Here is a 24,252-nt window from a genome sequence, read left to right as displayed (position 1 = left end):
GTGCAGGGGCCATCCAAGACTAGTCAGAGATGGGGTCAGAGGGAACATAATGCAAAGAGCATTTGTGATTTTTTCTGTTGGGGGAAATGAAAAAGTGTGCGCACGTGTGTTAACAACAGAAGCAGACAGGGAACAAAGAGAGAGTTGGAAGCAACCAGAAAACCAGTTATCTGTGTTGGAGGGAGACCAATAACTGTAAACAGTGATTGCCTCCTCCTTTTTGATTCCTGCTATGTTCAGAGAAACCAGACTTTGTGCATTTATTTTTCCAGTGGCACAGCATCCTAGAAGAATCCGATCGCGTCAATTCATTAATGACAACAATTTTTTCAGAACATCCTCACTGATAACTTTCCAAAGCCCCTGACAATTGTAGACACGCAGCGTCTGACTATCAATATTTTGTTATACATGACATTAAGGGAGAAAAAAGTGATCTCATTATGTCAAGGTGGAGAGTATCAGTGGGTGGGTACTTGGAAAAATATTATTCTAATGTTAGTTTTAAAAATCAGCAATTTGCAATGTAAGTTGTTAGACCATGAAGATGAGGTTGTGTGGAACAGGATGCTAATTCCAACATGGCCTGATGAAATAATATTTTAAAGTAAAATTTTACTTTATTTTTAAGGCTTATTTGAACTTTATTTTCAGTAATGCACTCGGACAATTTAAAACAAAGTTGAGAAGACTCAAAGTACCCCTTGGCTTATGAAAACAGAAAGAAAGGTAAGACTTTCCATTAAACTTATTTTTCTACATTATTTATTTGTCTGTAGTGTAAACATATATGCTGCCTATAAATTACACAGATAAGCAAAGCTGCTGTCCCAGAAATCCTATACTCTAAGTATACTCAAGACATTCAGCAGTGAGAAGGTGAAGACAGGCAGTCTTCTTAGGTTTTAAAGAGGAATTTGAAGGCAAAGGGAATATTTGACAGATGAATAAAAGTGTGTTTAAAATATACTGGAAAGCAGGAAGAGAGGGTGAAACTGCCAGTGGAGAAGGTACTTTCTAAAGAAAGGAGTATAAAGCCACTGTACTTAAATAAGACAAAAAAGCAGAGGTATACTAGCATTAGGTCCTTGGTGGTAGAGCAGAGGAGAAGATGGATTCAAGGGTATGGATTCAAGGAACACTGAAATCTGAAGGGCTCTGCAGTGATGAAGGTTCAACCCCCTATATTTGGGCTGCAATGAGCATTGGTAGATAGGAAGGGGATAGAAAAATATATTCAGGAAATAAAAGTAAAGGGTGACTAAGGAGTGGACATCAATCCAAGGAAAGGATGTTTCAAGCTCACATTTTAGATGTTCTCAACTCCAGTGTTTACTAGCTGGCTGCTCCTATCTATCTATCTATCTATCTATCTATCTATCTATCTATCTATCTATCTATCTAATCTATCTATCTATCTATCATCATCTATCTATCTATATCTATCATCTATCTATCTGTCTAATGGTGTTTTTACCTGTCACAGATTGTTCCTCAGCTGTTGGCTTTTGGGTGTAGTGTTGGCTTTTGAGGAAAATATCAAGTGTAACCTCATGCCGAACTCCTGCTCAAGGCTTGTACACCATTGAAATTCTGCTTAAATCCCATTTTGAAGACTTCAGTAATTCACAAATCTTAAATTACTTAAGATCAGGAGCTTGCTATTTGCTGTTTGCTTGTGCTTTCTGGCTGGGTGACACCTCAAGCCGTAAAGTATGTTTAAATGAGTTCCCTGACCCACATCATATTTATAGGCATATTTGCGGGATTCTCTGTTTCTGTTAACAAAACTGCATTCCCACTGGTGCTCACCAGCTGTGCACAGAGAGGGCGGTACTCTTGCTAACCTGGATCCATGTGAATTTATGATAATTGCCTGCCCCTTCTTGGCATGTTTGTTTTCTTACGGTCCAGCGCAGTTCTGGTGGACAAGCGCAGTGCAGTGGGGCCTGGCCACTGGCTTCCAGTGAGACGGCTGGGCTGAATGGTTTCCGACAGAGTGATCAGTCATGTTTTATTTTAATCCTGGAAAAATCCTCCCCGAGCCCCATGCTCGATGCTGTGAGTCCATTCTTGAAAATTAAGCCTGTGTACAAAGAGTGACTCTTCAAAGTGCCTGTTGCTACAATTTCAGACACACCCAGCAATTCAGACATTAGGTGGTCTCTGGTGAGGTCCAGTTAGCTTAAAAATTATATGAGCAATGCTGCTTATCTTTAGCCAATTGACTGGCAAGCCTGGCAAGACTGTGCGTGAGAACAGGATAAATGCAAAGTCTATAAGCATCTCCAATGATGTGTTTAATCTCTCCTTAAAAAGCATGTGTGGTATGTGCACCCTGTGTACAGTTATTCTACTTTTAGCTACAGCTTTCTGCTTCAAGTTAGTAGTCTCTGTGTTCTGAAACTATAATTTTCTCTCTGCTGTTCTCTTTTCCTGAGTGCTCTCTCCAGAAGTTACATTTCTCTTGCAACTTGTGTAGTTTCAGAGTTTAAGGATTAATGAATTGTGTTACATTGCAGCCTTGCCTCTTGTACTGGAATTACATTACAAATCAGCAGGATGTATCTCCTACTTCTCTGCAAGTGCCTTATGAATAGACACAGTGCTGCTGTGAGAGCATCTAGGGTGACGAGAGAGAGGTCTCCAGTTTATACGTAAAAAAACAGTCAGGTTTGTTCTCCCCTTCCCTCCCCCCAAAATGCAATCACTAATGAGGAGGAGGGGCTAATAAATTAATTTGCTAGATATGTTCACATCAAAGTCTCATAAAATGATTTATTTCATGAGGAAGCCTCTTTTTTTTTTTACTTTTCCCACTGAAGTGAAGTGGGCTGCAATGCATTAGCCAAACCACTCATCCACACTAGTAGGAATGAGCATGTAGTTAAATCAAAGAAACAGATGTGGCTGGGTAAGGCAGGTTCCCTTTTACATGTCAAAAAATAGGAGCATGTTCATCTGTTTTATAATTTGCTGATAGTGTTTTGCTTGGCTCATTGGAAAACAGCAGTCAGACAAGCACTCTTCATACAGTATTTGTATTTCGTGCCACCAATTCAGTGCAGGTCTTGGTTCCTTAGAGCCCACATGCATATCTGAGTATCCAACCTCCAGATTTTGTCCACTACTAGCATGTTTGAAGGTCAACAGCATCCTTTCTGGCTTGCTTGGATTACGCAAAGGAGTTTCTAGCAGCACAAAATGTTAATCTGCATAACTGTACAGCAAGGAGGCGACAACATACCAAAGGCAAGATTAAAGGGCAAAGAACTCAGCCATACCTGTTTCTGCTCTCTCTGTTCCCCTTTTCCTGAAAACACTGTGCAGCTGGGATTTTTGAAATAACAATAATAGAAAGTTGGGATTGTTGAAATTGGATGTACATCAAGGGAAACCCATCTGACCAATATTTATATATGACGGCTGTCTTACTAAGATGTACACCCCCCATTTTTGTTGGGTTTAATTCAGAATTGGCCAGGCTGGCTTCTCCTTATGGAACCACAGAGCCTGCCTGTTGAATTCCTCTGAACCCTCCAAAACAAAGATACAGTAAATCACCTTTTCTTTTTCTTGGGAGTATAAATCCAGCTGTTTTCTGCAGCACTGCTTTTTAAAAAGCTCTGTTTCTACCCAAAAAAGAACAATGGACCAATTTTGTTGATACACGTGTGATCAGAACATTATAGCATGCTCACAGCCCTTTTAATTCTTATTCTTCACCAGTAACAATGCCAACATGTCTCCCCCAAAAACCCTTAAAATGCATTCTCAAATAGATTTCAGACTAGGGGTTTTAAGGAAAAATTCTTTAGTTTGTTTCTCATCCAACAAATCTAACTCTACACCCCAAATCTATTATTCAGGAGAGGATGTCAACATTGTATTACCTTATCTTTTCCTAGATCCTGTCCAAAAGACTGAATGCAGAAGGCTGAGTGTATCCTGGACATCTCATGGAGTGCATGCTAGCTATGACATAGGTTGGCTATACTCTGTTTCTTGTATTATGACATTTTGAGGATCGATCGTCATCTCCTAAATAGAGATCTCCCCTCAGGAGAGTTGATGGGAATGAGTTAGGATTTTTCGGATGAGTCACTAATTCAATTCAACTTTCTGTAGGTTATATGAAAGAGAATGAAGGAGTTAACCCCCCTCACTTACCTCCACGTGTCTTTGGCCAGCAAATAAGAACCAACTTGATTTCACACTTAAAAAAACTATAAAATACAAGATACCCTCCAAATACTCATTTTAATATACTTTAGTAATTTTAGACTTTTAGTGTATCCATGGAGCTGCAGCCAAACACAAAGTTCTTGTCTTCACATATTTTCAATACAATCCAAACCCTTTTACTTCCACAACATAAAAACGTTCTCAGCAGAACAGTAGTCCTATTCAGAACAAAGTGGTTGTTTTCAAAGTCTGCATGCATACTTTAAATTGTTAAATATACTTACAATTTTCCAGTCCAGTAAGCATGGGAGTGTTCCTCCTTGTCCTGCCTGTTAAATTTAGTTAGATGCTCTGAAAAGAGGCGCAGATTGTTCACCACTGGAAGGTAAAATCAGGAAATAAAAATATTGACTCAAGACCTTTGCAGGACAATTAAACAGCTAATGAAAGGACTGAAGTTCCTGAAACCACAGTGAACAGGAAAGAAGGATGATGTGTCTCAGTTTGGCACTCCTCTGGGTCCTACTTCTGATACCAACATGCTTTGGCCGTGGAGATTATAAAGTTATTCTGGCAAAGCACCGTGAGTAACAGGCAAATGCTTCCTGAAGTATCTCTCAACCAAAACAGACATTTTATTCTCTATTTCTATTCTTTCAGAGAGGATGTTAACATTGCTTTACCTTTCCTTTGGACAACTGATGGCAGCGAAGCTGTGGCAAAGAAACTGAACACTGACTGATGTGGACAAAGCCCAGTCCTCCTGTGCAGCTGCTTCCCTGACTGACAACCAACTCTTCTGAGGCAAATATGGGAAAAGCTCTAGATACCAGGAACAAGAGTACCTGTCCTAAGGGCCTGCTGGAAAACAATAGCTCTTCACACAGCCAGTTGACTCACACAGCCAGTCATTCACAGTCTAGGAGGTTCCTCGAGTGCATTGATGATAATTTCTTAATGCAAATGGTGGACGTACCAACTAGGGGAGCAGCGCTGCTAGATTTAGTACTCGCCAACAAGGAGGGTTTGGTCGAAGTGGTGACGGTCAATGGCAGCCTTGGCTGCAGTGACCATGAGATGGTGGAGTTTAGGATCCTGTGTGGGAGGAATAGAATACCTAGCAAAGCCACAGTTCTGGATTTCCGAAGGGCCAACTTTGGCCTCTTCAGTCAACTGCTAAGGGAAGTCTCATGGGAAAGTGTACTAGGCGGTAAAGGGGCTCAAGATAGTTGGTTAGCATTCAAGGACCGCTTCTTCCAAGCTCAGGATCGGAGCGTCCCAATGAGTAGGAAGTCAAGTAAGGGATCTAGGAGACCGGCGTGGTTAAACAAGGAACTGCTGGGCAAACTCAAGTGGAAAAGGAGAATCTATGGATTATGGAAGGAGGGGCTGGCCGCTTGGGAGGAATATAGGACAGTTGTTAGAGGATGTAGGGAGGCAATTAGGACAGCTAAGGCCTCCTTGGAACTCAATCTTGCTAGTCGGGTTAAAGACAATAGAAAGGGCTTCTTCAAATACATAGCAAATAAAACTAAAACAAGAGGCAATATAGGCCCACTGCTGAACGAAGTGGGTACCCTGGAGACAGAGGATATAAAGAAGGCAGAGGTGCTGAATGCCTTCTTTGCCTCTGTCTTTACTCCTGCAGACTCTCGCCGAGGGCCCTGGATTTCTATAGCCCCAGAAGGAGTCAGGACAAAGGAGGAGTTTGCTTTGGTAGATGAGGATTGGGTTAGGGATCAGCTATGCAAACTGGACATCTGTAAATCGATGGGTCCGGATGGAATGCACCCACGGGTGCTGAGGGAGCTGGCGGAGGTCATTGCTAGGCCACTCTCCATCATCTTTGGTAAGTCGTGGGAAACGGGCGAGGTGCCTGAGGATTGGCGGATGGCAAAGGTCACACCAATCTATAAGAAGGGCAAGAAGGAGGACCCGGGTAATTATAGACCGGTCAGCCTTACCTCCATCCCTGGAAAGGTGATGGAACAACTTATTCTTGACTCCATCACTAGGCATATCAAGGATGAGGGGGTCATTAAGAACAGCCAACATGGTTTTATGAGGGGGAAGTCATGTATGACCAACCTTATAGCCTTCTATGAGGAAGTGACTAGGTGGAGGGATGATGGTAGAGTGGTAGATGTGGTTTTTCTTGATTTCAGTAAGGCATTTGATACTGTCTCCCACAGCATCCTCACAGATAAGCTAAGGAAGTGAGGGCTTGACGATCAAGTAGTGAGGTGGATCGAGAACTGGTTGAGAGGAAGAAGGCAGAGAGTTGTGGTCAATGGCGCAGAATCTAGCTGGAGGTCTGTGACTAGTGGAGTTCCTCAGGGGTCGGTGCTGGGACCGGTGCTGTTTAATATTTTCATCAATGACCTGGATGAGGGAACTGAGTGCACCCTCAGCAAGTTTGCTGATGACACAAAACTGGGAGGAGTGGCTGACACACCAGAGGACTGTGCTGCCATTCAGCGAGACCTGGACAGGCTGGAGAGTTGGGCGGGGAGAAACTTGATGAAATTTAACAAGGGCAAGTGTAGAGTCTTGCATCTGGGGAAGAACAACCCCATGTACCAGTACAGGTTGGGGGTTGACCTGCTGGAAAGTAGTGAAGGGGAAAGGGACCTGGGGGTCCTGGTGGATAGGAGGATGACCATGAGCCAGCAATGTGCTCTTGTGGCCAAGAAGGCAAATGGCATCTTAGGGTGCATTAGAAAGGGAGTGGTTAGTAGGTCAAGAGAGGTTCTCCTCCCCCTCTACTCAGCATTGGTGAGGCCGCATCTGGAATATTGCGTCCAGTTCTGGGCCCCTCTGTTCAAGAAGGACAGGGAATTGCTTGAAGGAGTCCAGCGCAGAGCCACAAAGATGATTAAGGGAGTGGAACATCTCCCTTATGAGGAGAGGCTGAGGGAGCTGGGTCTCTTTAGCTTGGAGAAGAGGAGACTGAGGGGTGACCTCATCAATGTTTACAAATATGTAAAGGGTAGGTGTCAGGATGATGGAGCTAGGCTTTTTTCAGTGATATCCAGTGATAGGACAAGGGGCAATGGGTGTAAACTGGAGCATAGGAAGTTCCACGTTAACATCAGGAAGAACTTCTTTACTGTAAGAGTGACAGAGCACTGGAACAGGTTGCCCAGGGGGGTTGTGGAGTCTCCTACACTGGAGATATTCAAGGCCCGCCTGGACAAGTTCCTGTGTGATGTACTGTAGGTTACCCTGCTCTTGCAGGGGGGTTGGACTAGATGATCTTCTGAGGTCCCTTCCAACCATTGGGATTCTGTGATTCTGTGATTCATTATCATAATTTTTCCAAACCAGCCAAAATAAGCAAGTTCATTGCTGAAATCCTGATCTGCCCCATAGAGTGATTGGGAGTGGGAGAAGAAAAGTTACAGTGTCCCTTTAGGGCTGCTTTGGGCCCCAGCACATGCAGAAACATGTGCCTGCTAGCAGAAGAGAATAGTAAGGGGGAAGGGTCTTCTACCCCACTTGTGAAAACATCAGCTTAGCTCACTCTGGCCCACCTGTGTGGTTACTAACTCCCTGAGTCATGGGTCAGTCCTAGGAGCTCAGGATTTTCTGATGGACAAATGGAACTCCAAAACTCCAAAGATAATGTTTTAGAACTATAGTGTGGCACAGGTTTTCATTTAGCTGAAAAATATTATGCTTGTTAATATCTGCCAGCTAAGTTCAGCCAGAATCCAGAATCCCAGTAAATACAGGTTGGTTTTAGGTTTTAAAGGGACAGGCTGAATTTGAAGCATCTATACATGAGTAAGTAGAGGTATGGGAAGAAAAGAAAGGGAAACAGGCATGAAGGAGGGTAAAAATGCATGTTCTTAAATCCAAAATGTCACTACTTTTCCTCAAAGGATGAAAGGACCATATTTTTATTTATTTTTTATGCTTTTTGTCACACTGGTGAGAGATTCAGATACTACAGGCTATACTTAGAGCTGTAGAGAATTAGGAGGAACAAGGGAACTTCAAGGCAACTAAATTCATATCCAAAGATTCCGGGTTTCTGCTTTTCCTGGGAGCGCCAGATGTAGGGACATGTGTTTCTGGGCTCCACGATTCTGTACGATGCACTAATTTCCCAAACTAATTCATAAAACTCCTGTATTTTAGGAGAACTAGAAGAAGATACCATCATTTAAGGGTCTTATAGTATCCATATTCCAATAACTCTGTAAAGACAGGGGTGGTACCACCTGCCTGAAGAACAGCAAATATGGAAAGGCAAATAGACATGTCTTTAAGAAAGCTGAACACTGGGCTGGACAAGAAGTGATTCAGTTAATCCCATGAGTGGAACTGCCAGAGCTTGCCTTGTTCAGCAAAGGCTAACAGGGGATAAGCCTGTCCTGTGTAAATATATCAGGAGGATAAACATCAGGAAGGCAAAAGAGCTGGTTAAGCTAAAGGACAATATTGGCTCAGGAGGAAATGGTTATAAGCTAGTCATGAATAAATTGAAAGTGGAAGATAGAAACAATTTTCTCACCATCACAGAGAGGCTCTGGAGCAGCCTGCTGGTAGGAGAAGTAGACATGAACTATTTCCTTCAAAATAGGGCCCAAGGAAGGGAATATATGACATAACAGCCTGTGGTAGCACACACTGGGGTTGATGTGTTCCTCAGTGAACAAGGAACAACCACTGGAAAGAGCCCACTGCAATTTCCTGTGCATGTTAATGCCATGTTTAGCAGGGCTATCTCCTGGACTAAAGCTGCAGCTCCCTCCTGCTGCTGCTGCCACTGCCACACGTTGCTGACTCCGCCTTGCAACATGGCACAAGGCTGCCCTAGCAGAAGCTGACCTAGACAGAGAGACTGAATCACAAGGGTGTTAAGACTTATTTCTGGCAGAAACTGAATGCTCAGTGTTTTATGTGTCTGGGAACCAAGAAAGAGAATATTTCTGAACTGATCATACCCACTGCACTCTGGATAGTTACATGTTTGCCCAGAATTCTGCTAACGCCCTTGTCTCGAAAGACATAGAGGTTGGGTGACCTGGTAGAAGGCTGAGCCTAATGTGACATAATTCACCAGGTTTTCTGCCTCTGTGCTGCAGGGGAGCCTTAGCAGGCTGGTGGGACTTGTTCTGCTGCACAAACAGCAGTGCCTTAAGTGTTGCACTGGCTTACAGTGAGGCTTCCCCCACTTTGTTGCTTGATTGGAATGGCTTAGCCAGATCTTTCCTACTAACACAGGAAAAACACCTTACTCAGAAATACCTATTTGGCAAAGGATTTATTTGATAGAAGGATCTTGCATATAATTTTATATCAGGCATATTTAGAGTAGGGGTTTGTTGCAACTGTTAGCCCTCAAAAGGCAGTTTTCAGAGGGCTCCTTCTCACACAGTGAATAGTTAACATGAGTATTGATGACTATCAGAATATGTATGTTTGCATATGGAAAAGAGCTTGGTAAAGGTGCTTAAAGACAGAGATAGACTTTCTTATACCAGAGCATTTCAAGTGGTTGTTCTAATTCTCACTTTCTGCCACCTGTTACAGGGGGCTGTAAAACTCCCTGTCATGGCTGTTTTATTGTCCTACTGTTAATCTTCACATTGTGTGTAAGGAAACATGCTGGTGATGGTTCTATGCCTGGAAACACAACGTCTAATCACATTTGTAAATTGCCCTTGTTACTGTGCAACTGCCAGCTGCAGGTACTTTTGATGGGTTTTTCTTTTTAATTAAGCAGCATGGCAAGGAGGGTGAGTAGAAGAAGCCCAAAGTAACAGACCAGTGTTTATTTGCGCTGACATCTGAGATTGTCTTAAAATGGTTTTGGATATTCTGTCAAGAAACTGGGAGTCTTTGAATCTTTTATTACTTTTTTTCTGGGTGTGATTTTTATGTTATCTGGCAGAGAGACAAATTTTATTGTTGAAAATTAATTTACTGATGACCCACATATAACATTTTGTGTCGCTATCCACTTCTTTCTGGAAATAAAAAGAATTTGTTTTCCTTTGGTTTGGATTATATTTTCTCTGAGATCATGGAAGAGAAATAAAAATATTATGTTTTATCCATGATGACATGTAATATATTTTATAAGGGGGAAAATGAATAGTATGACTACTAATAATGAAAGAAAAGACAAAGATGCCTTCAGAAAAATGTTTGAACTTACTGTAGTATTGAGACTTTAGACTTGCTTCATATTTTAATTCTAGAAGAGAACCCTCATGCATCATTCATAGCAGGCATGTGTTTCTGTTCAGTATGCTGCTTCTTCACATATTACCTTCATTCTTTGTCAGTTGTAGATGACTCGACTCATTCATATAGTTCAGGAAAAGGACAGAACTACTCTTTTGTACTGCTAATAAATGAGAAAAATAACTTTGAATTCTAAGGAAATAGTTTGCAATGGTAAGCAGGTCAACTGAGCTCAATAAGAGTGTTATAATAAAGTAGTTTTACCAAATTTATCTTCTGAACAATACACTTCTGCAACATTCTCCTTAAAGCAGAAACTTCCTTTCACTATAGGTACATGTATGTGATGTACTTAACCACATGGGGTCACTTACAAAACAGTCTGGATCTCATGCTGTTTTCCGAATCCTACACTTTTTTTGATCATTTTCTGGCTCCTCCATTTGTCCCTGAGAGTTTGACAATGTAAGAGTCTGAACTTTAAAACCTGTTTCTGTTTGAATTAGAGTTGATGGGCAGAAGTCACATAAAAGAACCCTAGCCATGTGAAGAATAAGTGGAAAAGCTGGTTTGGTAGAGCTGCCAAAAAGTAGGCCATATGCAAAGAATCTGCAGATGCCTGATTTAGCACAAAAACTAGGTTTGATCAATGAGTGCTCACCTTCCAGAGGTGCTAGCCCTGCTCCCTTATGGGGCCAAAGGAAAGAAGCAGGCACAGTGGTCATCCATGTCTTGTAAGCTGGCTGACTTCAGCTTCAGTCACCCACATCTTTATGGTCTCTATTTTTAATTTGACCTTTCAGATCCGATTGAGCCCCATCAGGTTTTGGCTAGTGTTCCTAACTTATTAAACCTAAGTCAGGAAGTCCTAACCAGTGTTTACTCAAATTAAAGCAACACTAAGGTCAAAGAATGAGTAAGAAAATAAGGTTTTCGGAATTAGGCTGGTGAAAAGCATCTGCATCCATTGTGGTGCTTAACAAGTGTTTTTCAGTCGTGTATCAGTGTCAGCTACATGATACATGTATCATGTATCAGCTTCAGTTTTGCCTGAGCTCTTATGGGATTTCTGTCTGTCTTACAGCTCCACAATCAGAAAAGACTGTCAGAATTGCCTCTTGTTCATAAACAGTTACGAAATCATATTACTTTGTCACATGCTACTGTAAGGAAAATATGCTTTCATGATAGAGGGGTTTCTGTAGTAGAGATTAGTTCTGTTCTCTGCAGTTACTGATCTGAAAGCAAGCTGTTTTGACAGGTAACAGTGAGATCATTCTCCTGCACTCTTTTCATAGTGATATTTAACAAAAAAGAAAAAAAGTCAAGCAAGTTACCATAATAATGACTGTTTCTCATCCTTGACTTCAAGAATTTGGGTTTTGGTGCTTCTGTTTTCCTTGATCTTACCTTCATGCTGAAAAAAATATTCAGCCCTAAATGAAAACATGGCCTGGACCAAGAAATGCAAAGCACAACAAAGTAAATGTTTTTCTTTTTTCTGCCTTTCCTTCCAATAACAGCCCCCATTCAAAGGATGATTTGCCATTGGTTATACTTCAAAGTGTTATTCAATTATGAAAGAGATCTCAGTATCTTAAAATAGATTAAAATTTTTCATTGAAAAAACTTTATGGACGCTTATTATCTTTTCTGTTTGTTTTAGTTCAGTTTTAATTCAGGCAGTCCTGTAAAGTTCATTTCACCTGACATTAAAAGTTCTTAAAGCCAGTATGTAATAAATGTAACAAATACTTCTTTGACACACGGATATTTAATATTTCCAAAAGGCATAAAACAACATTTTCTGATGTTGTACACTGATGTGTGTCTATTGCACTACTCCAATGTCTCACCCTACCCTAATTATAGAATTAATTTTGATATAGTAAAATAACTTCTGAATTTTATTGTCTGGCAAAATTGCTTCATTTACAGGTTACTGTGAGCCCTCAAGCTAAACAACATGGCCATTAGCAGCTATAAAATACGTGCATCAAACTCCTGAATCAGTTCCACATGCATTTAAAGGCTTCTAAAGCTGTTGTTTCCACTATAGGAAGAAGAATTTTGCATTTGTAAAATCATACCAAATTAGACTATGCACCATGTTTCAACATCCATTTATATAACCTTATGCAGACATGTTAACCTTTTTGCACAACACACAATGAGGTGATTGGTAACAATTAAGGTAAATCAAGCTATTTGACTATAACATTTTGATTTATATGGAATGAAGTGAATCTAGCAAAGAAAAATTGCTTACTTCATAATTTCTCAGAACATATGGTAAAATTTGCAGGTTTAAATTGAAAGAGAAATTTTTGGAGGACATGTTGCCTTTTGGCAACAAAAGAAATAACTGCAGAAGTTGCTTTTTAGTTTGATGAACACTGTAGAAAAAAAGGTCTGGAAACAAAGACGTGTTGGCTGTTTGCATATTTCTCTAAAATAAAATCTTATTAGAATTTATTTTATTCCACTTGTAGCTGGAAATGAATCGTGGCCTCCTGTAGATGGCAGAACTTCAGCATAGTGTCTTATGCATGGTGAATGAAAACAGCATTTAGAAGGGTGATAACACTCCTTATTTTAAGATGAAATGAATGATCCTAATAGAAATATCCATATTTCTCCTCTGATCATCAATATAACCTTATGGTGTGGTTTTCTGTATTCTGGTAGTCATTTAAGTTAAAAAAAAAAAGGAGGAAAGTCCCTCTATATGAAAGTGAGGTGATGGTCAGGCTGCCTCTCATCTGACTGCATTAACCTAAAGCTGCAACTTTGCTGCAGCACCAGAACTGTCCATACAAGAGCAGTGGGAAATCCAGCAGCATGTGTACATTGTCTCTAAGCCCCATACATTCTGCCTGACCTGTCCTGAGCTGTTTGGCAGGGACCTCTGGGCTGTGGTATGAAGCCTCTGGTGCTCATTGTGGGGCATCTGTCCACCACAGCTCACTGGAGCCAGAAACATCCATCTGACCCCTGTAAAAGAGTTTCCTGTTCATGTCATCTGTTAGCATCTAACCTCTATTTTCTAAGTGCAATCTCTGGCAATTGTAATATAGGCTTTTTCTTGCAATCTTTGTTTTGGAACATGCTTCTCCTTTTCCAAAATTGTGGTAGTATATGTTAATTTACCCTTATAATTTGCCCTCCTGCCCTGTGCCAATAGCCTTTCTCTAATCAACATATGGCTTCTTTCCATGGCTTTTTGGTCACTACACTCTTTGAACATGCTGAGCAAGTAACATTTTATATTGAAAAGGGGTTCAATCAGAAACTTAGATCATAGCTAGATCCAAAGCACCAGAAAACCCTGTTTCTCTTCTGATGTGTATTCCTGTGAACTGGGTGCATATCCTCAGATTTATCCCATTTTAAAAGAAGTGGAGTAAAATAAAAGGGCATGGTGTATTGGAAATGGTTATTTACCAGATTCTGTAGTAAGAAGACACACCAAGTGAGAATGAATTTAAAAGTTTGACTAAAACTCAGAACAAAACATAAGAGCAGAAGATTAGCTCTAACCAATTGAAGTGAATGCCTCAGTATTCTCTTTCTGACAATGGCCAGCACATGAAAACCAGTGAAATATAGAAACCCCAAATTATGTACTGGTTCTTCAGCATCAGTCCCTCTTAATCAATTTGGACAATATTTCTTTAAAGAAATAATGAGTTATTTTTTTCCCTTATTGTAGTTAGCAGTAATATCCCATAGCTTTAGATGCTTTGAAGAGGAAGGGTATTAGGCAAACAGGGTAAACTGGTTTCCTTGAATATGCTATTTTGCAATGAGCAGCTTTGAAGAATTCTTTCATTTTAGGTGAGTGACCACAGATTTTGGGGGAAAAATCCCTCATTCTGTAACATCTACTTTAGTGGAGGCAGAGGCATGCACTTGCTGGAAGTCATTTAGTAATTATATCAGCCACTTCAAGCAGCAGCATAAAATCTTTATTCAGAGTTTTTAACTGAAAGTATCTCTGTAATGGCTCGAGCAGGACCTGGCCATAGATCACAGTACAACTAGAAGACAAGGCTGAAGACTTTAAAATATTTTATTTAGCACAGCTGTCTGCAATACAATTAAGAAGAAAAACAAGGGGAAAGGTTTAGTTCATCTGAAAACCTCGTTCTCCCAGTTCACAAAAATGTACAGCTTCAAATAGCACACGGCAACAGAACATTCTTGGGCACAAGCAAATAAATGTCATTCTGTATTAGAGGATGGTTTGGGTTTTGAACAGCCAAGTTATGCAGTGACTGCTGTTGTATTTGAACATGGAAAAAGACCCAGTTCCTTTTGGAGACAAGACTGTTGTATTTGCACAATACTTCTTGTTGATGGAGTGACAGAAACAGCCATTGGTGTTGTTTTATATCTTCTGAATTTTTCCTCAATAGCCTTTTACAGTAGCTGCTTATTTCTTAATGGTGACATTTTACACTCCACACTAGCTTAACACAGGTATGAATGTGAAGCCATTTGCTAGACTGGGGAAATAAGCCCCATAACCTGTCCTACAAACCGTTGTTTCTTTTACAAATATAAGAAATGCATCTGTCCTGAAACCTCATAAAATGCTTATTTTGACAGGATTACAGAGTCAAGAAAGCAAGTGCTTGACAACTGTATATTTACTCGAAATGCAGCTACAGTAGAATGTAAGTGCAGTATAAAAGTTTTCCAGGCTTTGGCAAGAGGAAATAATTGCAAAGCTAAGAAGGAAGATGGGAAAGGAGAAAAGGTGTTTGAATTTTGTCTGATCTTTACTTTTTTGTAGAGCTGAAAAGTCTCTAAAATTTATTAACTTTGTAAATTGCTCATATTTTTGTACATTATCACACAGAAGTTTATATATTGCCGCAGTGGAGCTATGCTGATACTCAGAAGAGAAGAAAATCTAGAGAAGAAAAGTCTAATAATTTCAGCTGACGTTGTGATAACATCCATCTCAAATTAAATGAACGTAGATATATGCAAATATATAAACACACATATATACAAAAATTATTCTAATCGTTGAGTACTCTCTCCTTATATAGCCAGTGATTTGCTTGCAAAGATAATGCAAAGCATCCATAGATCATCATAATGCCAGATTTACATCTATTTTGATATGTGAAAAGCAGGCAAGGATCATGCTTTATAAGTTGTGTTGTGTTTACAAGTTAAAATTTAATATTTTTCCAACTACCAGTACTACAAAGTCAATTGAAGAAATGGGATCAAAGCAAATTAGCTTCTTACCATCTCCAGTGGTGATGATGAATAACCTGTGATGAGAACTTTGACTGAAGTTTTTTTCAATAATACATGAGGCAGAATAACATACCAATCGCTCGTTCCTGAGCATATTGGATTAGCATTATTAACAGTGATAAAATCATTTTTATCTGCAAGAGTCAGGTGGGTTGAGTGAAAGCAAACATGAATTCAAAACAGTATTTCTCCTTAGTGCATATATGTTTATATAGGGTGAAATCAGAAAGGCCAATGCATTTACACTAGTGTGACTAGTATAAATCAAATTGGTATTAAAGCCAGGAAATCAACATGTTGAGGTAAAGTCCAATGTTGTGTCCAAAGAAAGGCAATGAAGCTGGTGAAGGGTCTAGAACACGAGTCTTATGATATGTCCTTATATAAGATGGGCAAATGATATCACCCATACAAGCAGAAAACAGAAAACCTGATGTTTGCTATTGACAGAGTTATAGAAAGGCAGTTACCGAATAAAGTAAACAAAAAAATAATGGGTCACAGCATGGATAATTAATCTTTATGATTTTTTTGGAGATGAAGATTTTTATGAGGTGATTACAAGTTACACTGAAACAGTAGTGGATAAAGTATGCTTAAAATGTAAGATCATCTTTTAGCTTGATTAATTAGGTGATCATCTCACTGCTGGAATAATTCATGCTCTGTTATTTCATTCCAGTCTGAAGGGAAAATTTGGTTGAAAGTTTGGGATGTATCAGTGTACACCACAAATGGAGATAGAAAGCATGAAGCAGTTTTAGCAGCTTATTTTGTGGGTGGTAACTTAAACTCCATATTCTGTCACAGTTGAGTACCAGAACCTAATGGAGACTCCTGTAAGAGGTTTAATTTAGCCACAAATGATATTCTTACCAAAAGCTTAGCAACACATAAAATGAATTAAAATCTTTTCAAAAAGGAATTGCAAAGGGGGCATTTGTTTCTTTACAGGTTTGTATCTCATGAGCTCCTCTGAAGAATACGTATTTTTAAGTAGTACCAAAGCATGGAAACGCAGATGGCTCAAAGTGAAGGTCAGAGCAGCATTAGAGGACGGCAGACAAATAAGAGCAGTGGTGCTACTGTGACAGTAACAGCAAAGAGCTCCCTGCTCTGCAACACCCAATGGAACTGCTCTTTTAATGCCATCTCAGTTCTTTTCTCAGGTAACTATCACTGCAGGGCAGTTAGTCCAGAACTGCCTCCAGTGCCTTCTGTCAAAGAACCTGCTGCAACCATGTGGCTGACTGTTGCGTGTTATTCTTGGCATGCGCCTAAAAGCCTCTTATTCCTCAGGGGTACGTTTGGAGACTGATTTAGCAATGTAGCAGCACACAGTGATATTTGAAAAACGTAATATTCTTCAGTGTTGATTGCATCCCAAGGCTACATGGGTTTCATGTGAAGACACCTGTGTTAACCTCATTCTGTGGTAGACTATATTCCCAGAAGATAGCTCAGAGCACACCTGCTAATGGTAAATGTCAAACATGGCAGGAGATGGCATCACAGTGGCATCCTTAGTATTCTGAGAATCTCTGTGGGAGCTTATAGGAGGAGTGAAATCCTGCCAGTGTGCATAACTGATAGTGAGAAGGGAGAAAATAGCTTGTGTCTGCCATGACAACAGTGTTTCTGTGCAATGCCTGTGCAGCTTATTGTGAGCCTATCATGAGCTGTGTGCTTCTCTGTGTGCCCTTCTGCAAGGCAGACGTAGCCTTGTAGGACACTGTCATCCCTGTGTGACTTGCTGCACTACTGCATGCCTTATGCTGTTTCCAAGTCAGGAACAGACTGATTGTCGTGTTCCTGGTCTCTGCTCCTGTAAGTGCACTGCTGGCTGGAGTGCCTGCTGCAGAAGTTTGTCTGCAACATCTGTCCTGAGTGCTCCATACCCAGCCCACTGCGGAAGAAGAGACCAAAGAAAGGGTGAAAGTCCCAAGAAGTCCTGAGGGTGGTAAGTGGAAGAGACACCTTCCATGATGCTTGTATCTAGAGGCTGCCCTGCAAAAGTAGATTCAGGAGTGTAGCTTAATTCCTCTCACTTTCCCCAATGACTGGACCTGCTATGCTGTACCCTCTGATGTGGGCAGGGAGAGCACCTCCCGGGCCATGGGTGGACGTTTGCTGGGAGTGGATGGTGAAGGTGGTACTTCAGTGTGGGGGTGAAGGGAAAGTGTGCATAAGTAGTGGAGGGCAGGGGTTAAAATCAGGCTCACTGTTTCTGTGCGTGTGCAGGGAGAGTGTATGCTGTTTGGGTATCTGGTGCTGTTTTGACAGTGATAACATGTTGTTTAACCCATTCAAGTGGTATGTGATGGGCTGTATATGCAAATGCAGCTGTTTCAAGGTGCATCTCAGGCTTTTATCTTACTGGTATAGTTTCCATGATGTCTTTTGGTAAGCAGAATGCTGGGTGTTGGTTTCCCTACCAACATTGACCAGAATGGTCATTTCTGTTGTGTCTCACACTGTTGCTTTCAGCTGTGCAGAATTCTTTTTCTTTTTCACAGAGTTTGAATCTGTGGCAACATAAAGATTACTTCATAGCCCAGGTGACTTTTGCTCTGATACTGTACTGCAGAGGGGCACTCTCCCCAAACAGCAGCATGGTGTGATGTTTTGATGTTTTAGTGTGTGATCCTGCTTGTGATCCTGGGGTTGTGCTGGAGGACTGTCTCAAGTAGGAGTAGTAAAATTTAGCTAAGTGTGCAGCTATGCTTCTTGTAGGCTACTCAGTCTGGACAAAGCTATGCCCTTTGCTTTATTCTGGCTTCCCTCACGACGGAAGTTCGCAGTTCCCTGAAAATCATAGGGCACGAATGAACTAATGTGTTCAGTGCCAAGCTGAGAGGTACCAGAGTTCCGCAGTGAAATAGGCTCTGAATCAAAATGAAGGTACAGGTATAAAAGTCATGCTATTGTGGTGTCCACCCTTCACAAAAGATCTAGAGACATTAGACAATGTACAGAGAATAGACCCTAAGTTATTAGAGTTTGGAAAATATGCTTGTATGTTAAAGCTCCTAAGAAGCTTCCTGTTTCTTCTAAAAAGCCATAAGGAGTACTATGATAACAATTTCAAAACAGTTACACAGAAAAGTCTTTTCTGATAACAAGAGAATATTGATTTCCACAGTAGAAGGCTTAACATGATCCATAGCCTATAGGCTGAAGGTGGGTTGGAAGTGCAGGTGATCAAATTCTGAAATAAAATTGTACCTTGAAACATGATGGATTCTCTACATTTAAGTCAAGATATTTGTGTGGAATTAAATGGAGAAATCTCTCATTGATTTATAAGTTATGATATAGTTGAAAGAGAAATAGTAGGGCCTTTGCAAAAATAGTTGAGTTAGGTTCTTTGTTCTTTGTTAGATGGAGGTGAGATTAGTTGATCATTGCATTGTTTCTTTGGGTCCTCACAGTAAAAGTATTTGTGAACTTGATGGAATGATCAGGACCCTTCTGCTTTCACATGCATTTGTAGGAGTGTTTTTCTGCTGAATGCTTTTTAATAGATAATAGAAACAGAAAAAACAGCATTCTATTATTATTATTATTATGCATCAAACATAAATGCTGGTGTGATTTAAAGGTCTGAAGAGCTTTGTGTATGCAAATGTGGAGATGATTAAGAAGCCTATATAAAATAGGGAATGAAAAAAACCGTGCAAACTGGTCTTGAGTATCTTTAGGATAATTTTAAATAACTCATGCAATTTTTAAATAAAATATGCAGTTGGTAAATAAGTACTGGTGCATTCAAGGATTACAATAGAGAAAGAGCCTGGTATGAAAGGAACAGCAAAATCATAGCAAGAATAATTTGGCATTTGATTTGGATGATTAAAAAAAAAGAAAAGATTGTTTGCATAAGTCTGGGTTTTTTTCCTGGGATGAGGGATTCAGAACTGTGTGGGCAACAGCAAAAATACTTATGAATGTTATAAGCTTGCAAATTTGACATGGTGTTCTGTCCAGAGAAAATATTACTGAGATATCAAGGAAGCAGAAACAGGAGGAGATATTTGCACAAGTTCACTCAGTTCAGGAGACATTCCTGAGGACTGGTCACAAGAGCTGCATACCCTTCAAAAAGCATGGGAGTGTATGAAATATGATAGAGACTAGCTGATATATAAGAAAAGTGTAAGGAAATGTGTTAAGGAGCTTGAATGGAGAAACATTTGTAAAAGCAGTGTTTGAAGGGGTATTCTCTACTTCCTTTTCAGAAAGAGAAGACTGTGCTTCATTAATTTGACAGAACCATTTCAAACTCATTATAAATAAGATAGGGAAAAGAGTGAGAACATGATCTCTGCCGAAGATTTTCAGCAGAAAGACTACCCTCTAACCCATCTGGGGTTAGCTTATGACATATAAAGCTGTAGAAAAGAAAATACATTAAAACACATTTGACATTTAACAAAAATAGAGGATGGCTTCACACAGACTGACTTCACTTCGAGATTTTTTTTTTTCTTAAAAGCCCCTAAGAATCCATTCACTCAGAAAATCAGAAAATGACCAGAGTAAGTGAAGTTAGAACCCAATAATGTGAAAAACAATAAAACACCACTTATTCTAAGAAGCCTATTTAAGAGGAAGATCAAATGAGGTAACTGTTCTGGTCTTTGTAGTGTTTCACTGGAAACATGGGAGGTTTATGTTAGATGTCTGAGACCAGCAAATAAGTAGCTACTAAGAGTAGAATATGTATACCATAGCAGCTGAGGCTGTCAAAGTGCTGTGATTAGCCTTGGACCGGAACTATGAGATTCTGCTTGTGGAGTTAAAAGTTGTTATAAATATGAGCCGTGATCATTACCTGTCCAGAAGTCTAGCTGTAGCTCAGCATTGGAAAAGTAATTTCACCAGAGATTAAAAAAGTGCTTGAAATGTATATCTCCTGAGACTGCATAGAGTTTGGGAACTTAAGACAGCCACAGTGCATTGCTGTGTGTCACCCTTCTCTGTCATTTTCCTCCCGGGCATACTCTAGTCAAATTCCTTTCTTGTATATGTCTAACATCTTGTGCAATGAAGCTCAAGACTCGTTTTACTTTGTTCAGCTTTAGCAGTCTCTACCAACTGCAGCGAAAGTTTGGGAGCAACAGTCAGTCACACACGCTATTGGCCCTGCATGTTTTATTATTTGCTGTTCTGGCAAAATTATGAAACAAATGCCCCAGGCAGATTCCTGTTTCACCTCTACTACCCATCTGGTACCCAGAAATACCTGTGATGGTCTGGAAAGGTGGAAAAATCAGGCTTAAACAGATCTGAGTCCCTTAAAAGTTTGGCTAAATATTGTAGTACAAAGTGTCAGTCTGCTGTACACCAAATTCTCACACTTTTTTCCTTCAAGCCTCAGACATATAGTGAATTGGTTATATGGCTTACTAGAAAATGTGGTATGGATAAATACATTTGTAATTTTACTTGTCTGGCTGTATATAGTAAGCGCTGTAATAATATAGCATTATCCTGTATTATATAGCTTGCTCTCAACTGCACCCAGGGAGATCCACCCTGGGTGGAGAGCATGGAGCTTGGCTGAACACAGTGGTTTTCAAAAATGAAGTAACATACACTTGGGACCTTAGGTTTATCAGTAACCAAAAGTCACAAAACCAAATGCCTCAACATCTCAGTGAATGAAGTTGTCCTGAGTGCATTTCTGGATCAGAACGGATTTCTACCAGAACAAGATTGATGCTGGGAGATTTCTGTGCTCTGTTTAGAGTTAGGAGTTAATTAGATATCATCCTTGTAAAGCCTTCTCTTGTATGTTATTTTGCCTAAGCTTTTGCAAAATATTTTGCATAAGCTTCGTGGCTGTGGAAAGATATATTTATTTTCATGCTGAAATTAAAAAATAACTTTCTGTGCTAACTCTTCTTCCTCCTGTCTAGGAGCAATTAAAAAATAATATATCACGGGATGAGCTATATGTTGTGCATTTGTATTTACTTTTACAAAACCTAAAGCAGTGCAGCACAGTGTCTTCTGGCTGGTAAAATAACAGAGCAGGGAGGTTGGGGGTGGTTTGGTTTTTTGTTGTTGGTTCTTTTCTTTTCCACTGGGATCAGCCATTAGCCAATTTGCTTTACTTTGGAACTTTCATGCCATATTTGCAAGGCAGTTGTAGAGGGAAACAAACTAGCAGAGGTGGAGCTTCCAAATCTCCAGTGCAAATAAAGTCAGCACTGGTCTAAATTTGCCACAGTGTCAATATGCCACAGCAGACGTAAATAGCATGTACCTATTAAACAAAGGAAACAAGCTTTTGGGGACTTATTTTCAGATGTGAAAAACCAAAGCTAAATTATGTACCTTTTGTATTTGTTCTCCCTTATGAAAATTATGTGCAGATCTTGCTGTACTAGCAAAATCCAGCTAAGTTAGTTTGTGTAGATGAGCTTTTTGTTTGTATTTTTTTTTCTTTGTGTGACAGGAGCATCCTAATGCTTGGAGGAGTATTAAGGATTAACTGTGTGAGGGAACTGTGGGTGGTCAGGAGGCAACCATGGCATTATGACAGACCCAGACTGGAAGGGTGGGAGTGGGTTAAAGACTTTTGGGGAGTTCCTGTGCTCTAATATGTATTCAGAGTGGCAAGAAAGCTACCCTTGACTTCTATGTATTTCCTTGTTTCTTTTTGCAATTCAAAATTGCAAAAAGAAAATCAACAATCAACAATAGCAGACCTCTCTTGGGTGATGAAGGGACAAGACATGCTCATTGTTTTCATGCATTCAGAGTGGAGAAGTAATTTGTGGTGTAGCTTTTTCCACAGAAAAGCAAGGAAAGAAATGTTCCTCTTCCAGTCCACACTGGTATTCTATGTTGTTTCCTTGCTGAGATGATAACATACCCTGCTCATCAGAATGCCTTCCTGAGATATTGTTGTGGTTTAAGCTCACCTGGTAACTCAGAACCACACAGCCATTCACTCACTCTCCCTTCCCACCCCTTTCCCCCTCACTCTGGGTGGGATGGGGTGGAGAATCAAAAGAATGTAAACCCCAGGTAAGAACTGAGATAAGAACAGTCCGATAACTAAGGTATAATATAAAACTACTTCTACAACCAATAATAGTAATGATAAGGGAAATAACAAGGGGAGAGAATATAAAGCTAAAAGGAAAAAGAACAATAAACACAAGTGGTGCCCAATACAATTTTTCACTACCTGCCGGCTGATACGCAGCCTGACCCAAGTAACTTTGTACTATACTTGTCACTTTACCTTTCTTCCCCACAATTTTCCTTACCTTCCCTTGTATTTTAATCTACTGATGTGAAAAATGGAAATGACAAGAAGCATAAACTTTCATTAGAGTCCTAGTATAAATGGAAAATGTCCCACTGACTTCAGTAGGTGTTACTTTTATTCGTGCCAGGACTAAATATATTTCAGAAGCTAAGATACTGGGGCGGTAGGGGAAGAATTCTGGTATTAGTACTATCCTCCTTACTATGCTTTTATTTTGTTCACTTCTGACATTACACTTCCATGTTTTCCTGTATGATGTAAACCAAGAAAGCTACCCCTGAGCCCCGGACACTTCACATGGGATATGTAATGTAGCCTACATAAACCTCACCTGAGCTCAGGTTCTGGAAAATGAAGCAGGAAGCCAGAACTCTTTTCCTCTAAGCTCATCTATGCCTACTGTCACCAAGTGAATAATGAATAGGGAGTTTTACTGTCCAAAGACAAAATAAGAAATGAAATTTTAATCAAGAGCGTTCAGGGCATAATAAATATAATTGCATTTATTTCATACTTAAGCCATTATCTTTTAAAAACAAATTAGATCCTATCTTAAATCGATAATTATAAAATACTGCCTGAATCATGGGATTGTCAGCACCAATTTGTCTTGTAAATTCATTCAGTCTGTTACTAATTACTTCTAATTTGAATTCAGGCACCACTAATCCTTGATAAATACATAACTAAAGATCTACCAAACTGTTGCAGCATTCAGTCAACTAATACATGGGCACACTTGGCACAGAACTGCGAAGGTTCATATTTGCACACATATGTACATACTGAAATCTGGGTTAATAAAGTCCATTCTGTGGGAACATAAGACTTCCATTTTACACCGATAGGCACCAAATGACAAAGGAAATTAAAGACTTGAAAGATATTAAAAAATATGGTGGTACTGACAAACCACTCCTTTCCATTTTTTCCTTCACTTCAGCTGTTTCTATCCCTCTTCTCGTGTACTCAGATAAGTGACTCTTGTGTGGAAAAGAATCCTGCAAGATTTCTCTGCAAAAATGAGAAAACACTTTTGCTTTTATATGTCTGATTGCACCCTTTAATGATGCCTTAGTCACACTCCAAAGCAAAAAATAGTACAGTAAAAGAGGTAAGGATTTTCAGACTTTCCCCCACTTTCCTCCACTGGAAGTGGCTGTTTATAAAAATTCAGGAATCACAGAACTGCCTAAGCCAAAATCTGTACTGCTGGGATTTATAAATGAGGGGGCTCACAGGCTTGAGTGAGACAAGGGAGAGTGTCCCCTAGAAGACTAGCTGATTATTTATTTTTGGTTTATGTC

The sequence above is a fragment of the Lathamus discolor genome, chromosome 5 (genome assembly GCF_037157495.1).
Source record: "Lathamus discolor isolate bLatDis1 chromosome 5, bLatDis1.hap1, whole genome shotgun sequence".
NCBI classification, from domain to species: Eukaryota; Metazoa; Chordata; class Aves; order Psittaciformes; family Psittacidae; genus Lathamus; species Lathamus discolor.
This window is presented reverse-complemented; position numbering follows the sequence as displayed.